This window comes from Carcharodon carcharias, chromosome 13 (genome assembly GCF_017639515.1).
Source record: "Carcharodon carcharias isolate sCarCar2 chromosome 13, sCarCar2.pri, whole genome shotgun sequence".
NCBI lineage: Eukaryota > Metazoa > Chordata > Chondrichthyes > Lamniformes > Lamnidae > Carcharodon > Carcharodon carcharias.
The window spans coordinates 41,555,191-41,582,759 of record NC_054479.1 but is presented as its reverse complement, the minus strand read 5'-3'; positions in this window follow the sequence as shown (position 1 = coordinate 41,582,759).

Genomic DNA, 27,569 nt, shown 5'->3' with positions numbered 1-27,569 from the left:
AGTACTATCAACTGATCCATGGTTGACACTCATCTAGAAGCTCAACTTGGGTGGTAAACCTAATTGAAAAAATTTAAAAAGTGAGTTTGTGGAAGAGCAGGCACAGATTTGGAAGGCAACAACATATTTGTGAACTCGGTAGGAAAGGGAGGTTAGAGCTGGGGAAGTAGTTTGGAAAGACAGAGAGTTGAGGGTGGCTTTCTTGAGGAAGGGATGATGACAGTGGTTTTGAAAAGGAGGACACAGTACCTGAGGAGAGAGAATGATTTATAACTAGCACGAAAGCCTTGAAGGGAACTTGCACGGTCAGCAGTCTAGTGGGAATAGGCATAAACCAGATGGGAGTAAAAGAGACACAAGAAATATAACTGAAAGAAACAAAGAAGGTAAGGCACACATCTGGACAGATGACAGTGTAGCGGTATTGTCACTGGGCTATTAATCCAGACGCCCAGGTTAATGTTTTGGGGACATGGGTTCAATACCCACCACTACAGCTGGTGGAATTTAAATTCAATTGATAAAAAAGTCTGGAACTGAAAGCTAGCCTCAGACCATGAAACTATCATCAATTGTCTTAAAAGCCCATTTAGTTCACTAATGCCCTTCCCTCCAGATCCATGGTAATGTGGTTGACTCTTAACTATGCTCTGAAATGGCCTAGCAAGCCACTCAGCTCAAGAGCAATTGGGATGGGTAACAAATGCTGGCCTTGCTGGTAACGGCAACATCCCATGAAAGAATTTTAAAAAACATGGAACGTTTAACAGAATGACAAAGGTGTAAGCATAGAAAGATGTATGTGAGGAATAAATGACTTTGAGCCTATGGTTTCCAAATTCTTCCCACCACTGAGGCTTTTATTGCCTCATGTCTGGGTCTGTTGTAAACTAATTGATAGAGATGAATTGCTTGATTCCATTATGGTTGTATCATGCAACTACCAGGATGATAGAAGACAAAATAGATGAACCTCTGCCTTAGTCATCTAGCTATTCCTGTTTCTTTAAAAAGGAGAGAAAAATGGGAGAAAAAGAGGCACAAAGAGGATGAAGTTGCATTTATGTAGTACCCTTCATGGCCTCAGGATGTCTAATGCACTTCATGATCAACTAATTACTTATCAAACATAGTCATCATTGTAATGTATGGAAACACAGGAGCCAATTTGCAGGCAAGAAGGTTCCACATACGACAGTAAGATGAATCACCAAATCATTTGACTTAGGGTGTTGGCTCAGAGGTGGATGGTGCCCAAGACACCCCGTAGGAGTGCAGGAGAGAAGAGAAAATGGGAAGAAAAACAGAGGAAGGGAGTGACAGAGGTTAGGGAGGGGGGAGAAAAAGCGAAGTGGAAAGGAAGGAGAGAGTGAAGAGAGAAGGGAGAGAGAGAGTGAGGGGAAATGGGGGAAGAGGAGGGAGAGAGAGAAGAGAGGGAGAAAGATGAAGGAGAGAAAGAGAAAAGAGAGAGAAGACAGAGAGAAAGGTGGATAATAAATAAGTAAACTCAGGAGAGGGGGAAACAACAATTAATCCTCCCAATGGGCCTGACATAGCCATGTATACTGAGCTTTTCCAGGATCAACATGAGACATTTAAAGGTTCACCAGATGGCACAAAACATTTCATAAGCAATAGTAATCTAGCCAGTCTAATCTTAAACTCAATGTCCATCTCAAAATACTGCCATTCCCCATGTTGCACAAAACTTATGTTAGATAGCCCAGGACTTCAATGAGAAACAAAATGGTGTCATCGCTCACTATAGGCAACATAACACTGCACTCTATGCCCCAAACTAATCATGAACAATGCTATGATAGATCTATTATTATTTTAAAAAGTTATAAAAATATGCTTGGTGATTCCATTGTATGTTTATTCTTATTAATTTGCCACTAACTTCTGTTCTTGGGTGTGGAGGGGTCAGGTTGAGTCTTTGTGCACTAAGGGTGGGAGTTATCAACCCTGCCCACCGCCTGGATCGTATAGTCGCACCAAATGTCAATGGACTTTTGGTTGGCCGCCGAATCTCCCATGGTGCAACCTGCCACTGTAGGGCCAGAAAATCCCGGCCAAACTCAAATATAAATGTTCCATAATCCGGCATTTTGACTATTATAATAATTTTGTGGAGTGGGGTACCCCTAAAAATATTAAGGTGACAAAGAAGTTGGAGCATTTTCTATAATAATTGCTTAACATAATAATTATGCCTTCATGGTAAATTGGTTAACAGCTTTCACCCCCATGTGTTTACAATGGCAGTGCCATAACTCACATCATTGCATGGTTTATCCAGGTTGCTACTGAAACACAGTTATTTGGCTTCTTCACCTGTCTCAAATATGCCTAAGGTTTTCTATACATTATTTCATGTAGTTAACGTTCCTTTAAGTTTTTTTTACAGAATTGAATTCAAATAAGTTTTGAAAATAATTTTCTGTAATGTGGAATAGCTGAAAGTGGGTTTCCATCCCTATTCTTGCGAGTCACATTCAACAAGGAAGAGGGACAAGAAAGAGAGTGGGAGACAGAGAAGAAGTGAAGGCCACAAGCTGGACTGTGAAGCCAAGTGGAGTTAATCTGTGTTACAGGTGGATTGTATTCACACAGGCATCCAAGAACAGGTTCAATAAACATTTAGGAATTTATATCCTCTTGGTTGAGGGAAACATGTGCTGGCAAATGACAAAGGTGCAAGAAAATAAGTTTAAAAAAGTGGGCAGATAAATGATAGACCAGCTGTTTGAGAAATTATTAAGTAAAGATGCTCAGTCCGCAATGGGTTGAATGTTAAATTACTTTTGTCATCAAGTAACCTTTCTGCAAGCAAATAATAGTGCCACTGCCACTTTGAATAAAAATGCCACACACATCATGAATCTTCAAAGGATGTGCCATTTATGTAACACACATGGCTGCAATTCTGAGGGAATGTATTTTAGGATTATATACGTTCAATTTGTACCACATGTTGTAAAAATGTTGTGTGACAGTATATTTTGAAGAGCTTCTATTGTCATGTTTATTATGTGGGCACAAGGCATAATTCCTGGCTTTTTCCACTTTTCAATGACACTGGCACTTATTATGTCAAACACAGCAGAACTCAGATTCAGTGGCCAGGATTTTTCCTACGGTGGGGGGGGTGGTGCTGGGTGGGAGCGGGCAGGGGTGGGCACATAGCCAATCGCCACCCACGATTGGTTCCGCGCCACCATTTTATGCGGGAGGGCCACTTAAGGCCCGCCCAGCTTAATGCATGGCTGGTAGCGCTTGCTTTCTGTGCAGGTGGGGGGAGGAGGGAGAGTCAGCCTCAGGGAGATTGAATGCATAATAAAATCATGACAGAAATTATTTAAAAATTTATTTAAACATGTCCCCCTCAATTGACTGTGTCACATGAGTGGGTACATGTTTATAAATTTATGACAATTTATTTATCTATTTAATAAAAGCTTCAGGAATCCTTATCCCGCCTGGGGATGAGGTTTCCTGGAAAACGCGAAGGCCACTTAGGCTTTTCGCCTGCCCGCCAACATTAAGGTTGGATGACTGCTTTAATGAATTTCTTAATGGCCTTAATAGGCTGCTGACATTTCAGCGGGCATGCAGCTGACTCCGGCACACATCCGCCAAACAAAATATCGCAATGGCGCACGATGATGTCGGGACGCACGCCCGATGTCATCGTGCGTCATTTTACACGTCAGTTTGTCGGGCTGCCTCCGCACACCGACTGGAAGTTTCTACGCAGTGTTGCACTGCACTTGAAGAGCTGCCACAAGTAGGCATTTGGTCAGTAAAGTGCTGCTCAGAGCTGCCATTCTGCTCTACAGATAATGCTTAGCAAATCTTCCCAATTACAGTAGTGACAATGTCACAATGATGGGATGTCTGCTTCCAGATTTGTATTATTTTAAGCTTCAAACTAAAGGTTTCAGCTCAGTTCTAACTTGTTGAATTTTTTTTGCCACCACACAATTATTCTCAGAACAATTCTGTAATATTTTATTTTTAAATAATGGCCAAGATATTTACAGGGGTGGGATTTCCAAACAGTGAATGGGGTGGAATCAGGGTCAGGAATTAGCTGGAATTCCTCCCAAACTCTGTGGAATTTTAACTTCTGTTACAATCCCAGCCCAGACCCCCAATTTTGTTACACTTCCAGGTGAGACCCCAAAATTTGTTACAATCCAGCTAGGAACCAGTAACATTTTTTGTTAAAGTAGATGGAATTTGCAATCCTGGTCACTCACTAAATGAATAAAGCCACAAGATTCCACAGTTTTAACCAAATAGAATAAATTTTACTATACATGAGTTAACAAAATAAACAGTCAATACTATCTATCTTATACTCTAACATCCAGAATTAACATGAGGTAAACATGAATTAACAGATAAACTGTGGTCAAACCCACCACAAACTACATATTAAATAGCAAACACAACCAAGACAGGTCCCTCTGAATTTGCTCAGCAACCTACCCAGATGTTAGTGAATCACAAAAAATCTTTAAAATTCTGTCTTCCTCCTGAGGGATTTCAGCTCCTCTCTTTCAAAGAGCTAGTCTAATCCCCAGCCAAAAGCAACTGTACTCTACCCGAGTTCCACAGGTATAATTACAACCCAAAAGGCACACTATTCCAGATTGCTCTCGGATCTGCTCCCAAGCCCAGCATTCTTGGTCTTCTTTGCCAGCTGTGCTAGCCTACTACTGAGACTGTGCCCAGCCATGTCGGCCAGGCTACACTCCAGTATCTAAACACAGGCACAGCCCCAGCTTCTCAGCCATGATGCTGTCAACAACTGCTTCTGGGTTTTCCTTTGCCTCACCCACCACCTTCATTGAGCTGGCACTGACCCTGGATTTCTCTGAGTTCCCATCTCCTCAGCTGAGCCGAGCAAATACTGCTCCTGGGCTTTCCTTGAGCCCCAATTCGCAGCAGCATGGAGCTAACAACAGCTCCCAGGGTTTCTCTGTGCCCCAGCTCCCTCAGCAGCATGGAGCTAATGGCAGCACTTGAGCTGCATGGAACTGATCTTCCTCTCTGCTTTCTCACCACTGGCTGCTGTTCACTTTTCCCCTTGAACTAATCTGCATGACCTACTAACAGAGTCCAACAGGGGTTTGCCACTTTTCTTGGGCAGAATTTGATGTATCCAGGCTGGATACGTTCTGTACCTTAAATCTCCAGTCAACCAGAGGTCATGCTCACAGGTGCAAAATTGATGTGGCTCCACGGCTAACACACAAAGGCAGAAAATCCAAAAAATATAGACTACATCACTCTAGACAGCATGGGTGATTTTTTTTGGATTAATTTCCCCACCCAAAAGCCACCAGTCTAACTGACAGGTTTAGCTCACTGTCATGAGGGTAATGGTCCAGGTGAAGCCACAGCCCAGGAATAGGAACGTTTCCTGCTCTATGTGGTGGAGATTGTGGTGGGGGTCAGAGATGGAAAAATTCAGGGGTCCATGGTCACCTGGGGGAATCTGTGATTGTGGTGGGGTGCCTTGGAAAGTGTGGGGGCCTGGTCAAAAAGTTGCCCTATCACGGGGTGGGACCCAATCACAGTAGGGGGTGTCTAATGGGCGTCTGACGATGTGAAGTGGTAAAAATGCTAGGTTGGTGAGCTGGGGAGACCACCCCTGGTTCCCATGGCCCACAAGATGTCAGAGCACTCACCTCTTCCAAGTGGCGGTCCTAGCCTCTCTTTAGCTGTCAGAGCCTCTGAGGCAGGGAAACCTGGCTGGTCGACGTTAAAGCTGGAAAAGCGGTTAAACCTGAGGCATGCAGTTTCAATAAAATATTAAAATGCAGCATGTGCCTCCTGGAAACAAGTTGGTTGTCCCAGCTTGTCCTGCCTCAGTTAAAACCGAAAGTGGGAAGTGTTGAGGCGAGTTGGGATAAGGTTCAAGATTTTTTACATTTTAATACCGCAGCCAACCCAAACCCATCCCTTTTTTGATCCTTAGTGATCCTGTCGTAGGTAGAAGATTTCTCTCTCAAAATACCTTCAACATCATTTTAAAGATTAAGAACAAAAAAAACTGCGGATGCTGGAAAACTGCGGATGCTGGAAACATAATGAAATGCCCCAAGGTGCTTCAGAGGACCATTATAAAATAAAGTATGACACTGAGACACATAAGGAAACATTAGACTAGAAGACCAAAGCCTTGGTTAACATTTTAAAGATTGTTCCCAGTATGAACATTGCATGATATGATAGCAAATGGACACAAACCACCTTCAGAAAATGCCAGTAAATCAACTTTGTGACATTTTAATAGAAGATTTCCCAGGGACTGTGACTGATAATGATCCTTTGAAACACTTTGGGACATAAATGCGAGTTGCTGTAATTGTCTTCACTAGGATCTAACATTACACAGGGATTCTCAAACGTTCCTAAGAGTTTTGCTACAATAATGTGTATGTATAGGGCCTTTATCTTTTCATTACCTCTAGACTTGACTATTCCCACACACCCCTGGCTGGCCTCCCACATTCAACCCTCCATAAACTTGAGGTCATCCAAAAATCTGCTGCCACTGTCTTAACTCGCAGCAAGTCCCATTCCTCTACCACCCCTATGCCCACTGATGTACGTTGGCTCCCAGTCAAGTAACATCTTGATTTTAAAATTCTCATCCTTGTTTTCAAATCTTTCCATGGCTTTGCCCCTCCCTGTCTCTGTAATCTCCTACAACCCCAAGATCTTCTAGATACCTGTGCTCCTCTAATTCTGGCATCTTGTGCAATCCCAATCATAATTGTTCCACCATTAGTTGCCATGGCTGCAGTTACCTATACCCCAGCTCTGGAATACCCTCCCTTACCTCTCTGCCTATCTAACTTTCCTTCCTCCTTTAAAATGCTTCTTTGACCAAGGCTTTGGTCTTCTAGTCTAATGTTTCCTTATGTGTCTCAGTGTCATACTTTACTTTATAATGGTCCTCTGAAGCACCTTGGGGCATTTCATTATGTTAAAGGTGCTATGTTAATATAAGTTGTTGTTGTTATTGTTTAGTAACCCAGATTTCAGGCACAGAGAATGGCTTATCGCTATAGCAAAACTTCAAAAAGATTTGTGTGCCTTACATCCTTTATGCTATAGCCTTTCATTGCACAGGATTGACATGCATCATGTTAGATCAATGATGCATTTACACTGCAGCTATCCCAATTCTAGTGCTGGCTTGAAATATGCCTGCTTTGCACACGCATGGCTCCAGGAATATACAAATATCCTCACCCAGCTTCTGCTGTCCATAAACATCGTAAACAAGTTCCCAAGCCCTTTTTAAGAAATTGTTTGACAGTGCACCAGATTTACTATGCCAAGGGGTATCAAATCATATCATTCAGGGAGTCTCTCACTGCCTCCCTCTGGATTCATGGCAACCCTAAAGTTGTGGTCTAAAAATATCTCGAGGGCTCTTGCAGTACCAACAAAAGAACATACGAATTCAGAGCAGGAGTAGGCCACTCGGCCCTTCAATCCTGCCATTCAATAAGATCATGGCTGATCTGATTGTAACCTCCCACCTACCCCCGATTAACTTTCCCCTCCCTGTTAATCAAGAATCTATCTAACTCTGTCTTTAAAATATTCAAAGACTCTGCTTCCACCACTTTTTGAGGAAGTGTTCCAAAGCCTCGGGGCTCTCAGAGTAAAGATTTCTCCTCAGCTCTGTCTTAAATGAGTGACCCTTATTTTTAAACTGTGACCCCTAGTTCTAGATTCCCCCACAAGCCGAAACCTCCTCTCCACATCCACCTTGTCTAGACCCCTCAGGATATTAAAGGATTTGATCAAGTCGCCTCTTACCCTGTCTTATCCTCCTGAATTCACACTCACTTCCCTTTGTTTGATTTTCCATGGCCCAAATCTTACGATCTCTGGATATTTGGAGACCGGACGAACCCCTCCAAATGGGTTACGGGACCCTTCAGAAGTCCCAACACACTGAATCTGTGGGAATTGCCTGGAAGTTTGAACTTCCGATGGACAATTCTCCTGCTCCTCGGCAACTTCCTGAAAGGTCTCCAAATCTGAGTTAGATTCAGAGACTCTGTATGGTTCCAGCTTACTTACCTGAATAGTTACCCAGAAAATGTTAGAAAAATCATAGCCTAACTCCTGAATAGCTATACAATTGACCCCTTTAATCACTCACTGATGCTCTGCATTCTGCAGGATCTTCCATCAGGAAATTTGCCGGAAGAACTGGAACAAGTTAGGAGGGTACTTTTTGTCTCATCCAGGTGGGAAATAGTTATTCCAGGCCTGAATGGAAGATTTGGGCTGGAGTTTTTCCACAATGGTTTCCTGTTGTGACCACAGTCATTGAACAAGTCAGTAAGACTGTGATTAGCAGAGTGAAATTAGGTAGCCAAAGGGTGAAGATACAAGTTATATAAATCAAATGTAACATGCAGGAAGCAATATTTGATGCCTAAATTATTCAGTTGATAATTTAATATAACTAAATGATCTTTGAGAGTAGGTCATACCGTTTTTATGATTTATTTTTAAAAGTAAATTGAATTTTCTTTTAAATTAATCTGATGAAATTTGACAGGGAAAGAAATGCTTTATCTCCTTGTCAATATTCTGCATATAAATATAGAAAAAAAATCTATTTAAAATCTGCATCGGCCCTGTCACACTAGTATGTTATTTCTTTCAGATGCTCGCTATTATTTTCCTCCCAAACAGTTGGAAATCTTTAATTGGGTAAATTTGCCACATTTTATGAAGGCAAGGTACTAGATGATGGATCCAATCCTACACCTACTCAGTGATAGAGATGATCACTGGTCAATTGATTTTGAATGAATAAAACATCCCTGAAATTGACAGAAAGATCATAAGGAAAAGGTTGCAGTCCCAGCTTTCTTGTTTACATAATCTGACATGCCCCACGCACTAACTGATAGGGACCATTGACACACCTACGATTCTAATATCACAATTTTACAGATATGTGCGATATTTTTTCATAAAAGCCACAGAAGAACAAATATAATCCCCTCAAAAACAGAATCGTCAAACAGGAACAAATATCCAATACCTTAGTTACTAGATAAAATGCTTTTCAGCAAAGCTGGTGAGGAGGCACTTGTTCAAAACACTTTTTCCTTCTGTACACTTGCATGTTAAAACAGTTCTGAAATTTATACTTTGGTGAAAGAACAGAATTCTTAAATGTGAAGGAGTAAATGAAGCAGTTCTGTCATTATATTGTTATTGGTGATTACATTAGAAAAGGAAGAGGCCAGCCTTCTATTCGTCAGCCTGTCTGGCACCAGCAGCAAGCATTGCCAACTGAAATCTGTTAGAGCCCCCTGCTGTTAGAGGCAGGCAGAAACTTAAAACAAACTGCTTCTGATGGGAGATGTGACATGCTCAGTGAGGCACAAGCCTCATTGAAAACGATGAAAAAGCTGCGAGTTCTACCCTACTGTCCCACCTGAACTTGAGATTAACATTCTGCATTTCTCCTCGGTTAAAAGCCCAGTAGTGCAAAAATAGAAAACTTTTGTTAATTAGGAATGACTACACAAGTGTCACAGCACAATTGGAGCCTGATGCCAGAGGCATTGCTTTTTGAAGTTTGTCCAGTGTGTTGTGAGGGACTAGCAGATAATGAATGATCTTTTGTCCAATGAAAGGGAGATGAAGTGAGCACATTGATAAAACTTTGGTCATAAGCTTGCCTCGTGGAGTGAGCAGGACTCAGCAGAATGGTCATTCACTAATTCTTCACTGAATGGCTGGAGCCACTGTCAGGTCCGATTAGGAAAGAATTGCTGCTGCTTATTTCATTTCTTAACACTGCCTTCCTATGGGCTGAGATTGTATCAGTGGCTTTCTTTGCTATACTGATGTATCACCATCAATTGTCACATGGTGGTATTATTGGTCTCCTTATCTGGTTGCCAGGGAAACATGGTATTTATAATTTACCAGTTCTGACGGGTGCAGTGCTATATGGACTAAAGCAAAGGATTTACCATTTTTGTACAATGGAATCAATAGCACTAATAAAGAAACATTTTCCACATCATCCTGAAGTACACCTCACATTCACAAGAATCACAGTTTTAATATTGAACCTTATAAAGAATGAGGATAGTATTATGAATGATCTATGATATATCCTAAGGACGCCTTTCATTTGGAAAGCAAAGCAGGCTTTAAAAATAGCATATGCATCCCTGAGCTCGGAGTTGGGTTTACTGTTGGAGCAGGAAAAGTGAAGATTTACACTGTAACCAGCCAATGTGGCATCTACCCTGAGTTTTTGACACTGAGTGCTAAAATAGAAAGGCTGTTTGTTCCTAGCAATGACATCACTTACCTTAATTGTCATAAAACACACTAAAATATGCACTTATGAGATCACCTGCTTTGTTGTTCAATAAGGAGTTTTGCATGTATGGGCCATCTATATGGATTTAAAACTCTTTGACTCATTTGGAAAGGGAAATTTCGATGTACATTTTATTTTCTTCTTTTGATATATTTTGCTGTCATGGCTGAAGCAGGTCCTCAGCGAAGAAGATAAAGGGTAAAAACTGTCAACATATATTGCGCTAAATGAACTTGCAACACAATCTCAACAGTTTTTAATTTCATTATGTGAGGAAGATCTTAAAATACCACAGCTGGACTCTGCCCCACATGCATCGCGTACAAGTGAAGTACGTTGTTGCAAGGCAGAGTTGAAAAGTAAACCTATGGGATCAGTTCAAGGAGGTTTAGCTTTAACTCAATACAAGGGATGAACACTGGTGGCCATTCTATTGCAACATTTTAAATAGCTGTGAAGATGTCAGTACAGAATGACCAAATCAATATTTCACCAAGGTATATAACACATTGTTGGTTTTCTTCTAATGATAAAAATGAGGCTTAAACATTGAAATTCTTAATCCATTCATTTTACTTTGTTCACTTAATTGACTAATTACATTAGTAATTTCATTTTTCAGTCAAGGCAGCACTGAAAATGTTTAGACACATTACAATGTTATTCATATTTACATTAAAATAATCACATAGGTGCATACAGAAAAGTATTGGTTCATACAATCAAAGACAACTTTGTACAAAAATGAACAACTGGTCAGAAATTATAATGTTTTTGCTATTCATTTTCAGTGGTGAACAGGCTCATCTCTGTTTTGGAAATTCACTTGTGCCTTGAGTAACATTAGTGTAGCACACTTTGAACTCACTTACTTAGCAGACTTGCCGAAGTAAATGTTTATTACTTTGGGACCAAGGAAATAAAATTTGTCCGAGCTTCCTGAAACCGTGTGTTGAATTTTAATGTGCATTTGAGACCGGCTGGGATGTGGAAACCAGGAAAATTGACTTCCTGCAGGGAAGCTTGCTGACTTTCGCATTTAAATACAGCATGCAAGAAATCCCCTCGAGAGAGAGGCCGGTTGTTAATTTCGATGCCTTAATCGTTGAGGTACCGTGTTATTAACATAGCTTTTGCAATTTAAGCATGGGTCCACAGGTTTCTCAGGCTTCCTGTAACTTGCCAGGGAAAGCAAGACAGGAAAGCAGTGGCAATGGAGGGAAGTGAAGGCATGTTGAGGAAATATGCCAATAAATACTGAAACTTCACAGCCCTTGCCTGCTTGTGTGAGAGGCTTTGTTCACAGTGCTTGTGCTGAAAGGTTACTTCTACAACTTTTATGACCAATTTGACATCTTTGAAGACTTGTATATCTGATCCCCACTTTAGAGATCAGATCTATCAGATAATCTATCAGGTGTTGCTCATGCTGTTTTATTTTGAGTCACAAATGAGCACCAGGTTGAGCAGCACAGCATCAGGTGCAGCACAAGCAGCACCAACATAAGCAATAACAGCCTATTCCTCATGAAACTGCAGCTCCACAGGAGAGAAAGGATCAACAGGGAGATGCAGCCCTCACTAAGCCCACACCAGACACAGAGTGTATAGGCAGAGGACAAGCTTCTTCAACATGCCAGAACACCCATACCTCAGGAGGCTCAGTGTAGTAACTATAGTTCTGATAAATGTAGGACTGTAACTTTAAGAATAACTGTGTTGTAAGATCACATGATCTGTGTAAACCAGTGAGTTAGCAATGTGTGGAATCGCTAGGAGAGAGTTCTTCCTTAGTTATAGAGTTTGATGCACACATGTAGTTGCTGCTGCTGTCTTGTAAATAAAATTAAATGTGTCCACTAAGATAAGTTGCCTGGAAAATCAACTCTATAACAATCTGGCAATGAGGGTAAATCAGATCTGGTGCTGTACTTCGCCCAGTGATTGTGAGTATCTAAGATAATTAAAAAGAAAGGAAGATATACTCATCAGAAATGCCACAGTTTGGCAGAATAGATCCTTTTGAACCAGCCACAGACAACTGGTCTCAATATATAGAATGTCTTGTATTCTTATTTCAAGCCAATGAAATCACAGGGAAGGAAAAGAGGAGAGCAATTCTCCTGACTATTTGTGGGAGCAAAACCTACAGTTTAATTCAAAGCTTGATGGCCCCCAGTGTTCCTGATTCAAAGACTTTCAATAAATTAGTAGGCCTCTTTAAGGGGCGTTTTCAACCCAAGCCCTCAGTCACAATGCAAAGGTCAGGTTCAATTCACGGAATAGAGTGCCAGGAGAGACCATTGCTACCTATGTGGCAAAATTAAAACAACTAACGGAATATTGTGATTTCGCTGAAACCCTGAATGACATGCTCAGGGATCGGTTGGTATGTGGCGTGCAGCAAGATACTATTTAGTGAAGATTGCTGGCTGAAGTGAATCTTAATTTTTAGAAAGCGTTAGAAATAGTGTTTGTGATGGAAAGTGCTGTAAGGGATTCACAAGCAATTCAGAAGGTGCGAAACAGTGCCGTTCTCCTAGTTGGGCAGGAACAGTCAGCCAAAAGTGGCGTGGAAAGCTGGGACTCCACTGTGAAGCAGGAAACAGCCCCTGCTAACTGAAAATTTAGAGGAAACAGCTTAGCAGCAAAGCTGAAAACGAATTTTTATCTACATGGAAACAATCATACTCCTAATGATTAGCAATTTAAAAAGGTAGAATATTATTTTTGTCACAGAAGTGGACACATATTGAAACATTGCAAAATGAGATTTAAACAGGCTTCCAGGCAACAATCAAAGTCCAATGAAGTGTATAGTGTAGAAGAGCCAGAAACAACCAATTTTGACATTTATTCAATTTTCACCATGAAAGTTGGGAAGACAGAGCCTATTATTGCCACAGTGCAAGTGCATGATAAACCATTAAAAGTGGAAGTAGACACTGGTGTTCCTACCACTATAATAGGAGAACACACTTTCAGGTATTTAAACAAAGGTGCTCAACATTAAATTTGGAACAAGCATCTGCCAAGTTTAAAATGCACACAGGCGAAGAAATCCAGGTAAAGGGTATCACCAGAATAACTGTCCATTATAGACACCAAATGGCACAACTACCCGTGGTGATATTAGAAGGCAGAGAACTAAGCCTTCTACGTGGAAATTAGTTGAGGGAAATTAACCTTGATTGGCCAGTGAGATTTCAAAAGGAAACAGGAAGAGTTCCTGAGTTGGAAAAGGAACAAGGCAAGGTATTTCAGAAAGAGCCTGGAGAGTCCAACAATCATAATAGGTTGAAAAAGGAGTGTGGAAGCATTCAGCAGCCTGAGGAAATGAAGACTGTCTGAAACAACGACATGGAAGAACAGCAGAAGAAACTCAAGGAGACTCTGCTGAATGACAGAATTTGAGATGAAGTGAGTGAGCTTTGCAAAGAAAAGGAAAATCTGTTGAGAGACCTTCGCACACTACAAGGACATCTCAGGTCAAAGTTTCTACCTCTGGAAAATTACAAAGAGAAAGAGGAAAAATTTAACGTCACTCTGAACAAATTGAAGAACTAGTTGGCAGAGAAGATGCAGCAATGTTCAAGGTTCCAGGAGGAAGCTAACTAATCCATGAAGGAGACAGAAGAGCTGAAGAATCAGCTAAATGAAGCTAAAGGGACTTTGAAAGCAAAAGTTGTAGAACTTTCTAAGTTGAGAGCAGATAATGGGTTAAGACAAGTTGAGATTGCATCTGAGAGAAGTCTGGCCAATAGTGAAGTCAAAAAGAAGGCCAAAACTAAATTCTGTGGTAGAAAGAAGAAGACAAAAAGGAAGAAGGTTCTGAAAAGACAATAAAATGTGGGAATAAAAAAGTTAAAAGGTGAATCATTGGAAATGAAGCTTGCTTGTTTCCTATTTCATTACAGAATAACCCTCCACACTACAACATGAACAACTTATGAGGACAAGAATGCAGAAGTGATGTCTTCGTACAGTATTACATATTAAATATGTACTGGAAAACTTCAAACAGGAGCTTATTCAGAGTGACTTTGGAGATAGCATTAATGGTGCATTTATTATTCCTCAGAAGGAAATCAGCCTCCTTACGGTCTTCTGCAAACTTGTTTGCCCTGAAAGTGATGAAAGAATGCCCCTTGAAGATCCAGCAGAATTGGTGTCAAATCAAATGTGGGACCTGATAAAATGGTGGTTGGTAGCACCTATAAATGTTTGAAGGAGGCAATAAGCAAATTATTGAACTTTGCCTACTTTGATAGTATTCTAGTTCCTCACAATGGGCTGCTGGATGATGATGCTGAAGATAAAATCAAAGAGGTACAAGTTACTTCCAAGGCCTTATCTGGAAAGGATTCTGGATGCTGTAGACAAATATGAAGAGATAATTCATAATCTGGAATATGCCAAGGAGCTGCAGAAAACCTTTGTCGCACTCAACCAAGAGCTGCTGAAAGAAAATGGTACAATAGGAGCAGCACTTGTAGAATTACTAATGAGGTACAGTCTTTGAACAAGACTAAGCCTGATACTTCCTAATTTGGAGAGGAAGGTGGAAAAAAGTCAAGGGAACCAAACAGCGACTCAGGGTTTGCATGGTTATGAGTGACAATTTGTTGGAGAGGCAGTATATGTAAGAAATTTTGGTGAAGGACCGCAGCAGTTACCTGGTAAAGTAAGCTCTGTGACCAGACCATTGTCGTACCACATGGAAGTGGCGGGCCAGATCACCCATAAGCCTGTGGATCATTTAAGAGAAAGGAAGATACCCCAACAAAATGATGTTTCACCTGTAACCGTGGCTGAACCTGTGGTTCCTGTTGAAGTTGCTCAACCAAGGACAGACATACTCAATGTCCTTGTCGGAGTAGAAGACACTGAACTGCATGCCCCTAACGAGGACCCTGATGTTAATGCGGATCCAGAGAACATGTTTCCTGCCACAGAATCGGAAGTTGTGGAGCTGCGACATTCCACACTGATCAGGGCCTGAAAGACTGAACTTGTAATTTCCTGGTCTGTGTAAATATTGTAATATCATAAGATAAATATCTTTGTAAATACAAAAGGTACAGAGAAATTACTGGGGAGGAATGTAGTAATTATAGTTCTAATAAACGTGGGACTGTAGCTTGAAGAATAGCCCTGTGTTGTAAGATCACATGATCTGTGTAAACCAATGGGTTAGCAATGTGGGGAACTGCTGGGAGAGAGTTCTTCTTTAGCTATAAAGTCTACTGCGCAGGTGTAGTTGCTGTTGCTGTCTCGTAAATAAAGTTAAATGTGTCCACTAAGAAAAGTTGCCTGGAAAATCAATTCTATAACACTCGGTCATTCTAACAGCATCTGCGGAGAGAAAAACAGAGTTAACGTTTCAAGTTCGTATGACTCTTCTTCAGTCTGAAGAAGAGCCATACAGACTCAAAACATTAACTCTGTCTTTCTCTTCACAGATGCTGTCAAACCTGCTGAGATTTTCCAGCATTTTTTGTTTTTGTTTCAGATTTCCAGCATTCGCAGTATTTTGCCTTTATATGACTATACAACTCAGTTTTGTGTCAAGTGGCAGAAAACATTGGTAGTCAGCTGGAACGTAGACCTGCTGCCAAGTGAACCTGATAGTCACATTTGGGCTGTTAAAATCCTCCCTCAGCTGTTTTGTATCTGTATCATTCCAGGGCTCTGCCAAAGACATTTATAGGATCTTGCAGTTGACAGCCCACAAATGCATAAGACAGATGACTGCTGACTTGTTGGCCATGGCAGGCAATTACACCCAACCCCCTTTGTCTATGTACTTCCCCACATTCCTGCCCACTCACCACTGACACCCACGTTTACCATTCTGCAATGCTGTGCCTCTCCCTCATAGTCGCTCAGAATGAGCGGCCACTTGAGTTTGTGGCTCTAACTGGCTTCCCACAGATGCAGGGCATCATTGATTGTGTGCATGTTGCAATTAAGGCACCTGCAGATCACCCAGAAGTGTTCATCAACCGAAGGACTTCCATTCCATCAATGTGCAGCTGTTGTGCAACCACAAAAAGATATTTATGTGGGAGTGCACAAGGTTCCTGGGCAGCAGCCATGATGCATTTGTTCTGTGCTAGCCCACCCTTGCTGATCTCTTCACACTTTGAAGCAGACTCACAGGTGATAAGGAATACACACTTAAATGTAAACTGATGCCAACCACGAGGAATCCAACCAATGAGGCTCAGGATACAATGAACTTCATAGGGCAACCAGATGCATCATCGAGCAAGTCATCAGCAAGTTGAAGATGCACTTCAGGCACCCAAACAGATATGGAGATATCCTTCAGTACACTCTGGCCAGGGTCTCCAGAATGGCCTTGGTGTGCCAGATTCTGCAGAGTGGTGAGGTTTGAACTTGCAGGGGAATAAGATGCAGGATGCAAAGGCTCTTCAGATTTTCCAAGAAAGAGGAGACAGAACATGTGCAGCCAAGTTACCAGCAGTAGCAGATGTGGCTGCTCATTATTGAGAGATTCACTTAGGTTCCTCCAGCCACTTATTCTGCTCACCCTGCACACTCAAATCCCCCAGCACAAAGCATTGCTTTCACAACTGATCATTAAAGCACCATCAATTCTCATCTTCCCATTCATCACAAGAGAAAAGGCCACCTGCCAGGCAGTAACCAAACATGACAACATGGCAAAGTGGTGGAAATTAATATTTATGTGGCTTAAAAATAAAACAGAAACTTAATAATCAAAGATTGTGTAGCACATCCATGTGCATCCCCTTGTGCAATGACAAATCTTTGCTCTTCCTTGTCCTAACACTTCAACGTTGGTGAAATCACAATGGCTTCAGCAGAGTTAGAGGCAGACTGCTCAGACTTTGGCTCTAACTGCTGAGAAACTCTTGTTTGATGTCCTCTGGAATTTTGGAAGCTGTGAGAGCCTCAGCAAAGAATGCCCCACTTGTACCTACGCAGAGGCAGACACAGCTATTAGGGCAGCATGTTGACTATTGACTAAGTTCGGGGACAACGAGTGAGAAGTGGAAATACTTTAAGCTGAGTCCTTCCTTCCATGTCTTCTTTCACCACCAACCTATTCATGGCCCACCTGCAATTTCCTGCCGCTGGTGAGCTGCAGAACACTTTGCTGCACTTCAGTGTGGCGATGAACAACCAAGGCCAGCATCTTATTGAATATGACATTCATAATATCCAAGCTATTGGTGAAAGCCTGCATGCACTTGTTTGATTGCTGTGTTTGATGTTCCATCCAGCTGGCCACTCTTTTCATGGTTGAAGATACAATCCCAGAGGCCTGCAACATCATGCCACTTATGCTTAAAGTGGACCACTCCAATCTTTCTGCAAGTATGCACAATGCACTTGGAAAACCTGCCAATACATCACATATTCTTTGCTGCTGCTCCAGAAGAATCCTCTACATTGGCAACCCCCAATGTTTAGCATCTGAAAAGAATTGGAGCATTCTGCAGCCTCCAATGCAGATTCTCCACTGCTGTCCCTGTCTCCACCATCTGCTCTTGCACACTTGTGATGTTGTGTCAGCAGGTGAAAGCAAGCTCTCTTCCTTACAAGTCCTAACGAAGTGTGAGCTGCTGCATGGTCTGAGTGAACCCTGTGATGGTGCATCTGCAAAGTGACCTACGCTAAGGAGACATTGTCATCCTCCTGCACCATCTCCTGCGGGACATCTGAAGACCCTGCGGGAGATTAAAAACATGGGACAAAATTCTTACCTTGACAGGCAGGCATGTGCTGACCCGCTCCAGTGTAAAATGACACGCGTTGACGTCAGCCGAGCGTCCCAATGTCAACGTGCAGTCACATGATATTAAAAGGCCTGCTAAGGCCATTAAAGTCTCAATTGATGGACATTTTACACTGCCCGTCCAACCTTACGGTTGGCGGGCAGGCGAAAAGACTAAGCAGCCATTGCACTTTTTAGGAAACCTCACCCACGGGCAGGATGAGGTTTCCTAAAGCAAATAAAAATGAATAAAACATTTAAAATTTAATTATTAACATATCCCTGCTCATGTGACAGTCACATGAGGGGACATGTTTTATTACATTTTTCATATTATTATTATTTCTTTGAAAATCTCCCTGAGGCAGCTCTGTGCCTCAGGGAGATTCTCAAGCACACACTTGTGTGCATGTGCGAAGCTCGCACTTGCCCCACTCGCCCTCCTCCCCCCGTCCGCACAGGCAGCACTGAGTGCGGCCGCTTGCGTTTCTCGCTGGACGGACCTTAATTGGCCCACCAGCGTGAAATCGCGGTCCGGCCCTGATCGCAGATGACAGCTGGCTTCCCGGCTGCCCCCACCCCTGCCGAGCCCACCCAACAATGCAAAATTCTTCTTGTCAAGGTAAGAATGTTTGAAAGTGATCATTTTGCATAGAGCCATATTTCACTCGCTGGTGATATCAAATCAACATGGGTGAGTGTTGTAAAACAAACACAGAATTACCTGGAAAAACTCAGCAGGTCTGGCAGCATCGGCGGAGAAGAAAAGAGTTGACGTTTCGAGTCCTCATGACCCTTCGACAGAACTTGAGTTCGAGTCCAAGAAAGAGTTCCCCATTTGGCTATTTGGTATTTAATTCTGTTACCAGGTAGCTGGGAGGCTCCCAACTCCCCACTCCTCAGAGCTAAGAAGGCTGAAACTCCACTGACATTCAGCGCTGGCTCCCCTGCCGCTGTCAGATGCGAGATTGCAGGAGGGCCTCTCCCTCATGTTTTGTGCTCTCTTCTGCAAAGATGGAAAGAAAAGAGCTATGAGTGAGTGTAATGGCACGCGTTGAACAGATGGATGGTGGGCATTTGTTGAGAGCAACTATGAGGGAGAGGCATGGCATAGCAGAATGATAAAAGTGGGAATCAGTGATGGATGGGAAGATGTGAAGTGAGGAAATGTGTAGACAGAGAGGAATGGGTGTAACTGCATGGGATGTTGGTGTGAGATGTGAGGCGCTGGAGTAGGCTTGAGAAGGCAGAGTGATGGTGTTAGGTGATACACATCGCGATTTAGTTGAATGTGTCACTGTTTTGAGTATTGAATTCACAAGTGTGGCATCACATTCCTGTTCCTGAAGTCATGGAAAACCTCCATTTTTGTTTCTCCTGCAGGTTTCTTCCTCCTGTCAGTAGGATACAGTATCATCCTACAGGCCCTTACAGTCCCAGCATCACATTCAGGTGTGGAGTGTCACTAAAACAAGGTGCAGCTTTTGAATGTGTGCACTCCATTCTGTCAATTCATTCTATTCTGTTCCAAACTCCAGCATCCATCAAATTTCACATTGAAATCGATTCATGCAGTTGTCATCATGCCCACTCATGCTTATTGATCAGGGGGCCCAGAAATAATACAGCAATGCAGTGGTTGGGTTACCAAGGCACTGACAGATACACTGCACTTACTTCTGAGTTTCATGCATGCTACTGGACACCCCCGCCTCACCTCACCGCTCCTCTTAGTGCATTGGAAACTTAAAATTTAGGTCCATGTTAATGGCTCACATGTGCTTCACTTCCAATATAGTTAATAATTTTTTCTTCTATGAGCATTCATGTGAGCTTATGCTTTGGGTCACCAAGCACAATTGTCATGTTTGTTATGGAACAAAGGGAGATGAGGTTTATTCTTCTGGTTCCAACTTCTAAATATCTATCAGCCATGTCTCAGAAAGAAATCTAGAATGGGCATTAGGCCCTTCTCCATTGAGAGTGAAGATGAGACACTCTCAGCCTCTCCTCTCAAGCACTTGAGAGTGACCTGCTACTAGCAGCTGGAACACAGATTCCCATTCTTCTTCTTCATAGCCTAAAGAAAGAAAGAGGAAGTTAAATTTAAAGGTGTCCAAAAGAGGGAGAGGAGAAAGATACAAAGAAAGAATATGCATCAAATAAAATGACAATTTAAAAACTTTTTATATGAAGTGCATAAATTGCTCTGAGAAGAAAATATACATTTAAAAAATTATAACTTGAGTAGATTTTAATTGTGGAAATAATGAAAGTAATTACTACCATTTGAATTGAACTGAAGTGATTGAAATCCAAAGATGTTTTATGCGTGTCAGAAAACCATTGGGGAACTTAATATTTGGAAAGGCACTCACCCCTGGTGATTGTCTAGGACTATTATTATAAATAGCAAAATGGTACAACCACAACTCGTCCCTTGGATAAGGGTAGATGCTTGGTGCAGGGAAAGAAGCAGAAGAAAACATAAAAGAAACAGTATTCTCTGCTGTCAAGTTCAATCCCCTCCTCTCCTGGAGGTTTTGTGTCATGTTAGACTCAAGTTCCATGCTCACCGATACCAGCACCATTCTTCATATATTAGTGAGAATCAGTCGGAGGTTTGACTGGAAAGTGTGAAAGGAAGAGCCAAGATCAAGCTGGTCTTCTCCCAAATATAGAAAATCCCCAGCCGCTATCCAAAATGGATCATTGGAAACCAATCAGAAGTAGGAAACATGATCAATGGTTTTACCTTCAAATCCAGACTCACTGCTGTGCTAATTAAATGGAGCTAATCTAGCATGGAGCAGGAATTGAAACTAGGATCTCCCTAAGAATTGAAACTAGGATCTCCCTTTTTGGTGTGGTTTAATGCCACATCATGTAGTGCCTTTACCAACCAAGATGGAACCTGAAATATTCTTTTTCACTTACTGAAGATGGCAAAAATTGTCATATTCATGTTAAACTTCTATAGTGTAGCATTTCCCATAGAAAATCAGGTGCCAGGGCTTCAGTGCATGTCTGAAGTAATTACCTATTGGCACAAATTCATTGCTGGTCATAAGAATCTAAGTTACATGCAGAACATAAATTTTGACAGCAGGTCATTTATACCTTTAGTTTTACTTTGAATTCAACTAAAGCAAAATGTATTCTTGTTCATATTTTACACTTATCAAAATAGACAGCATCGATGCTGGGAATGGAGCATTTTCCACTTTTTGTATTGACAATGAAGTGTGTGTCAGGATTAAGCATTATCAAGTCACATCAAAAATAACACTTCTTTTCCACTGTTCTGATTGAGTGCTTTAGCACAGGTTAAACTCCCTATATTCAACGCTGTTGCCTTGTGGCATAGATGTCATATTGCATGGTACATGTTGCCTTAGTTAAAAGATTTAAAAAGGAAATGGATCAATGGTTCAGCATAAAATGGGAATCAGGTCTAGGGTTCCTTCAGGGGAACAGAGGCAGCTAGATTACTAAGTGGCTTTTACATGTTCTGAATTCTTAATGCATTGCACCAGCCAACTTTGTGCCCTTACTGGGTAAGACAGAAAACCTGGTGCCAGTTTATGGCGGATTTTTATATTGTGTGCTTGCCCCCATTAGGACTGATGTTAAGGCTGCCCAAATTTAATAAAGAGTCATTTGAGTCAAGAGAAAAGACTTCCTTCTCGGCCAGTTCAACTTTGGCTCCAGCAACTGTACCAACCTAATGCATCATCTAGTCCTACTATTGATGCTCAATTTCCACGTTTAAAGTGGTCAAATTATCAGTAACTCAGTTGTTTCTGTACATAACAATCTCCTGTTGCCATTTTAAATACTATCACAGCGTACTTAGTTTCAGAGTCACCCTAGGCTGAGGTAGAACCATTATTAAACAACAAAATACATCTAGTTTCATCATAGGAACTATTTACTGCCGTATTTAAGGCCTATTGGAATAGTAGCATGCATTGCAAGAAATGATTTTGCTCTGCTCAGTTACAGAAAAAGCAGCATATTTGAAATTGACATGTTCTTCATTTCCTGATACAGTGTAGGTTCCAATATATTACCCAATAAGCTTAACGCTGGAATTTTTCCGTGGAGTTGGGGGCGGGTCCCGCTCGCCAACTCAAAAATGACGTGGGATGACGTTGGAGGGAACGCCCGATGTCATCCCGCCCCATTTAAATATTCAGGAAGGTGGGCGGACAGTGAAATCAGCTGTCCGCCCCCTGACCTATCAATGGCCAATTGAGGCCATTGGCAGGATAATTAAGACAATTAAAGGCCCTGCCTGTCCAACCTTAAGGCTGGTGGGCAGGCCAGAAGCCCCAGCAGGCTTCTGAAAAAACATGAAGCCTCATTTATTGGCGGGATAAGGTTTCATGTTTGTTTTTAAAAACTTTAATAAAGTTTTAGTCATATTTATTTACATGCCCGATCTCGTGTGACATTATCACGTGAGGGGTATATGTTAATAATTTTTTTACTTTTCTATTTTTAAATTTTGAAGCACTGTCAGTGATCTCCCTGAGACAGCACTTAGTCTCAGGGAGATGTGCGCTCTTTCATGCGCATGCGCGAAAGAGCACGCTCTGACGGTTGGGAAATCCCTTCCCCCCCGCACAGGGAATGCATAGCGCTTCCTGTCGGGCAGCCCGCTGGGCGGGCCTTAATTGGCCGCCCACTCAAAATGGCAGCAGAGCCCGTTTCGGTGGCGGCGATCGGCTGCCCGCCCACCGGCGAGCCGGTGGAGCCTTTCCGCCCATCAAGGGCAATATTCTGCCCTATGTGTGTATAAATTAAACTGTATTTATTTTGAATTCAAGGCAAGGTTTAATTTGGAAGACATCATTTTCATGAAATCATAGCATGTACTCAGCCACCACTGTTTAATGAAAGGTATTGTTCACCCTACACCCCCGACTCCAGAAATTAAAAGCGTCAAAGAACTGCCAGCTGTGATTCAGGAAAAACATATTTTCCTCCCTTGTCCCATGTTTTCCAAGAAATCGACTTGGTGTTTGAAATGAGTAGTACCTGCTTCCTCTCCTTTTAAGAACAACACTGAGTATTGGTAAAAGACATTTTGCCCTAAGAGAGCGGTGGAAATGAAAGAGATACATTTCTTGACAGAATTAAGGAAAACCAACAGCAGCCAGAATAAATGCCTCCTATTAAAAAATCAAGAACCCAATCTTGTACCTGAGGCTTTTAAAGAGAAAACTTGTTTCAAAACTGGACCCAACCACTTCTGAGCCCCAAAGGATTGTTTATTCTTCACATTTTAATCAAAAATCACTTACTCATTTTAGTTTGTAAATCATAAAATATGATAACATTTCTATTTTATTTTAACCATTGGTTGTCACTGAAACAAAGGAACAAGGACAGGGGTAGGAGATGCACTCAGGAATATAATTGAGTACTTGTACAACCAGAATTATTTTAAATTATGTATATTAAATATGTTTTGACTGTTGCCTCTTTAATAGACATTTTCATTATTTTTCTGATGATTAACAAAACAAACACTCTGCAGTTCAACTATGCATTCACAATATCCCTGTGTCACACACTTTGTAACCAACATTTTAAAAAATACATACATATGTGTGTACATGCTGAGAAGATTACATGTTCTATATCTTTGTGCTCACAAGCAAACAAATACAATAGGAGATTCTACCTGGGAAAATAAAGAACTGCAATCCATCAGAACTAGTTTCAGCCTTTTGCAGGCATATTTATAAGGGGTGATCTTGGTTAATAATAGCTTCTTTCACTATTTATAGTGACTTCAGCAAAAACAAATTGTGGAGAGAATGTAGCTTTAATTATCCTCAGGTGCAATTTTGTTTTATATCACTACTAGCCTCTCACATCAAAGCTTCCACAGAACATATTGTCAGCAAATCTTTGCCAGAATTTTCACAGATTCAAACACAAATCTGGTACAGTTCATTGCACTTCAGAGAAAACCCTATATCTCAACCTTTCTGTAAAGAATCTAAAAACAAAGTACTTTTAGAGGAGGAATGTTTCAGATGTCAGTTTTGTAATATTGTTCCATTCCCATTCCCAAATGTGTAATAAAATGTATCTATGTACTGCCTAATAGTTTTCATTTGTCCGTAGGCGCTGATAAAAATCATGGGCCTGAATTTCAAGATTGGTGCTTGGCATGTGTTTTATTGAAAGGAAGCAGAATGATAAAATCATTGTTTTCCACCCTTTTTTAATTAAAAAAAACATTAAAAAAAGATGGTGTGCAGACACCATCTCAGTTATAAAAAAAAGCATCACATTTAAAATTGACTGGCTTATTCTCCATTTCCTGATACAGTAAAGGCGGAAATATGTTATCCAGTAAGCTTATTTGTGTGCAAATTAAATTGTATTTATTTTCAATTCAAGGCATGGTTTAATTTGGAAGATAGCACCCAGTCTTTTCCTTAGACCAGTTGTAGCGACAAACGTACATGCAAATGTGTGACTTACATGAACTCTCAAAGCCTGTATAAAATACAGAGGAAGAACATTATATCAAAGCTGATTGTTGCCCAGTGCAATTTCTGCAATTAGTACCAGAATGTGGACAACTACAGCACCTGTGTTTTCCTCTTCTCACCCAATCTCACCTCCACTTTTGGGAGATCTGATTTCTCTTCTCCCTGGTAGGATCATGGAAGGAATAAGTAACAGTGTTGGTTGTGTCTCAGTGGTAGCACTCAGCCTCTCCAGCAGAAAAATCTAGGTTGACATTCCATTGCAGTACTGAACGTAACCTGCACTGTTATTAGTTCTGCAGAACTTCAATTTTAAATTTCTCATCTTTGTTTTCAAATCCTCTACGGCCTCACTTCCCCCCTAGCTCTGTAATCTTCTCCAAACCTACAACCTTCAAAGATATTTGCATCCCTCCAATTCTGGCCTCTTGAACATGACTGATTTTAATCATTCCACCATTGTGACCATGCTTTCAGCCACCCGAGCCCCTAAGCTCTAGATTCCCTCACTAAACCTATCTTTCTCACAACCTCTCTTTCCTCCTTTAAGACATTCCTTAAAAACTACCTCTTTGGTTAAGTTTTTGGTCATACGTTCCAATAACTCCCTATGCAGCTCAGGGTTTAATTTTCTTTGAAAACACAACTGTCAATGCTTCAGGACATTTTACAATGATAAAGGTACTAGATAAATGCAAGTTGTTGCTGTTGGTTTCAAAGGTGCTGTCTTTTGGGTGAACCATTTAATGGAGGCCTTATTTGCCTCCTCAGGTGGGTGTAAAATAATCCACTGAGAACAGCAAAGGAACTCTCTCCAGTGTTCTGGCCAATATTTATCACTTAGCTAGTGTTTGGGTTTCAAATGCATTCATGCCTACATGTCCTATCTGGCTTCTGTAGTCATGCGACTATGCCATGAGGCAGTCTCCCTGGAGGTTGCCATCTTGAGATCAGTTCAGTAATGACTTACAATGAGAAAGAACTGTGGGAGCACTGCTGTCTTTAAACACAAAACATGGTGTCAGGAAGTGGAACTAAAGTAGAGATTTAAAATCCTGCAAATTCTGCATAGAAGACACTGAGAACACAGGCACAGAGAAATGTTCAAAACTGCTAAAAGCTGATTAAAAAGGCCAAGGAAAAGCAAACAAACTGGAGGCTGCAGTGAGTGAGTAACAGTACTGTTGTAAACACCCCCCTCCCAGCTCCTGTCGAATTTAAAGGCGATATTTGGAAGAACTGGCAGTTTTTCCACTTGCAATGGCAAAATTACAAGCTAGCAACAGATTTAATTAACAAGCCAGAACCAATAAGAGTAGCCACATTTCTAAGACTGCTGGAGAAGGACTGCTACAAAGTGCATACCACTCTAAATCCAACCGACGAACAAAAAAAAAGATGGCAGGGATTTTGAAAATGTTGAATGAATGCTTTGAACCCTGTTCAATTCTATGTATTCAATACTGGAGACCAAGGTGAAATGGAAACCATTGAACAGTATGTGACTGCAGTAACACAGTTTGCAGAATCATGTGAGGTCAGACAGCTAAAAGATGACCTGATTAAAGATCAAGTAATCTTAGGCCTAAGAGCCCCCTTGTTGAGAGAAAGTCTACCGAAAGAGATGAAACTTACACTCAAGAAAGTGATACTTGTGTGTAACAATGCATAAGTTGTAAATTGTCAGCTAGAGCATATGTATGGCAGAGCAGGCCAGGAGATACTTTATGCTAAGAGACATTGCAGGCTGAGAGAGCAGAGCAATTGCAGACAAAGGGCAGAATGCAAATAGTGTGGTGGACATCATATAATGGAAAAGAAGGAATGCCCAGCATGGGGAAAGCAGTATTTTAACTGCAAGAAGCCAAATCATTTTGCGCATAAGCGTTTGGCTAGAAAGAAGCAAAACAAGTCTGTACAAATGGCCAATGGTGAGATATCAGCAGAAGTGTCTGATGAAGAGCTATACATGATCCAACAGGTTGGTTCTGTCAAGCCAGTAGGTGATAAATAGTTGTGACTGTTATAATGATGACCACAGAAGTAAGGTATCAAGGGAACAAGAAGTGTCAGATAGACACTGGAGCATCATACAACATAATTGCCATCATAGACCTGTGCGCTGTAGCTCAACATGGCGATCTGAAAATGCAACCCTTGAAAGTAATGTTGACGCTATATGATGGCACGATGCTCATGAGAGGACAAATTATTCTGAGAGCCCAAAGCAATGGCAAGAAGGAAGATCTAGAGTTCCATATCACAGATGGGACACAACTGTCACTCATTTCAGCTGAAGCAAGTCCAAAGCTTGGACTGGTAATCCTGAATGTGCCAGCAGAGAAAGGGCAGCAAAAGACCCCAGAGAAAAAGCAGAAAAATACGCCAGAGTGAAGGCAACAAAAGACTCCAGAATGAGGGCAATGAAAAACTCCAGAGAGGGAGACAATATCTAAGTAAACCACAAGATGGGGGCTAATGATCATGTCAGTGCAATTAAATGCACAATCCGAAGGTAAATGAAGCAGTTCCACTGGAAAATGTTCACAATAAAACTGAACTTGAGGTTTTACTAGGCAAGATTCAAGCTGAGTATATACCGTTGAAAACACACAATAAACAGAAATCTTCAATGAACCAAGTGTGCAAGATCTGAACAAACAAATTTCAGAGACAACGCTAGGAGGAAATAATGACCAGTTGGCAAAACAAAGAGGGAGTTGAAAAAACTCAACTAGATATACAGCCAAGCAAAACAGCAGGCAGAAAAGACATGCAAATAAGTTGCAACCCTGAAAGACTGCTTAAAGAATCAGTATGTAGCCATAAAAAGACATGAGGAGCTACTGACATGTTCTAGAAGTCATCAATCCAGCAGAGACTGTCTAGT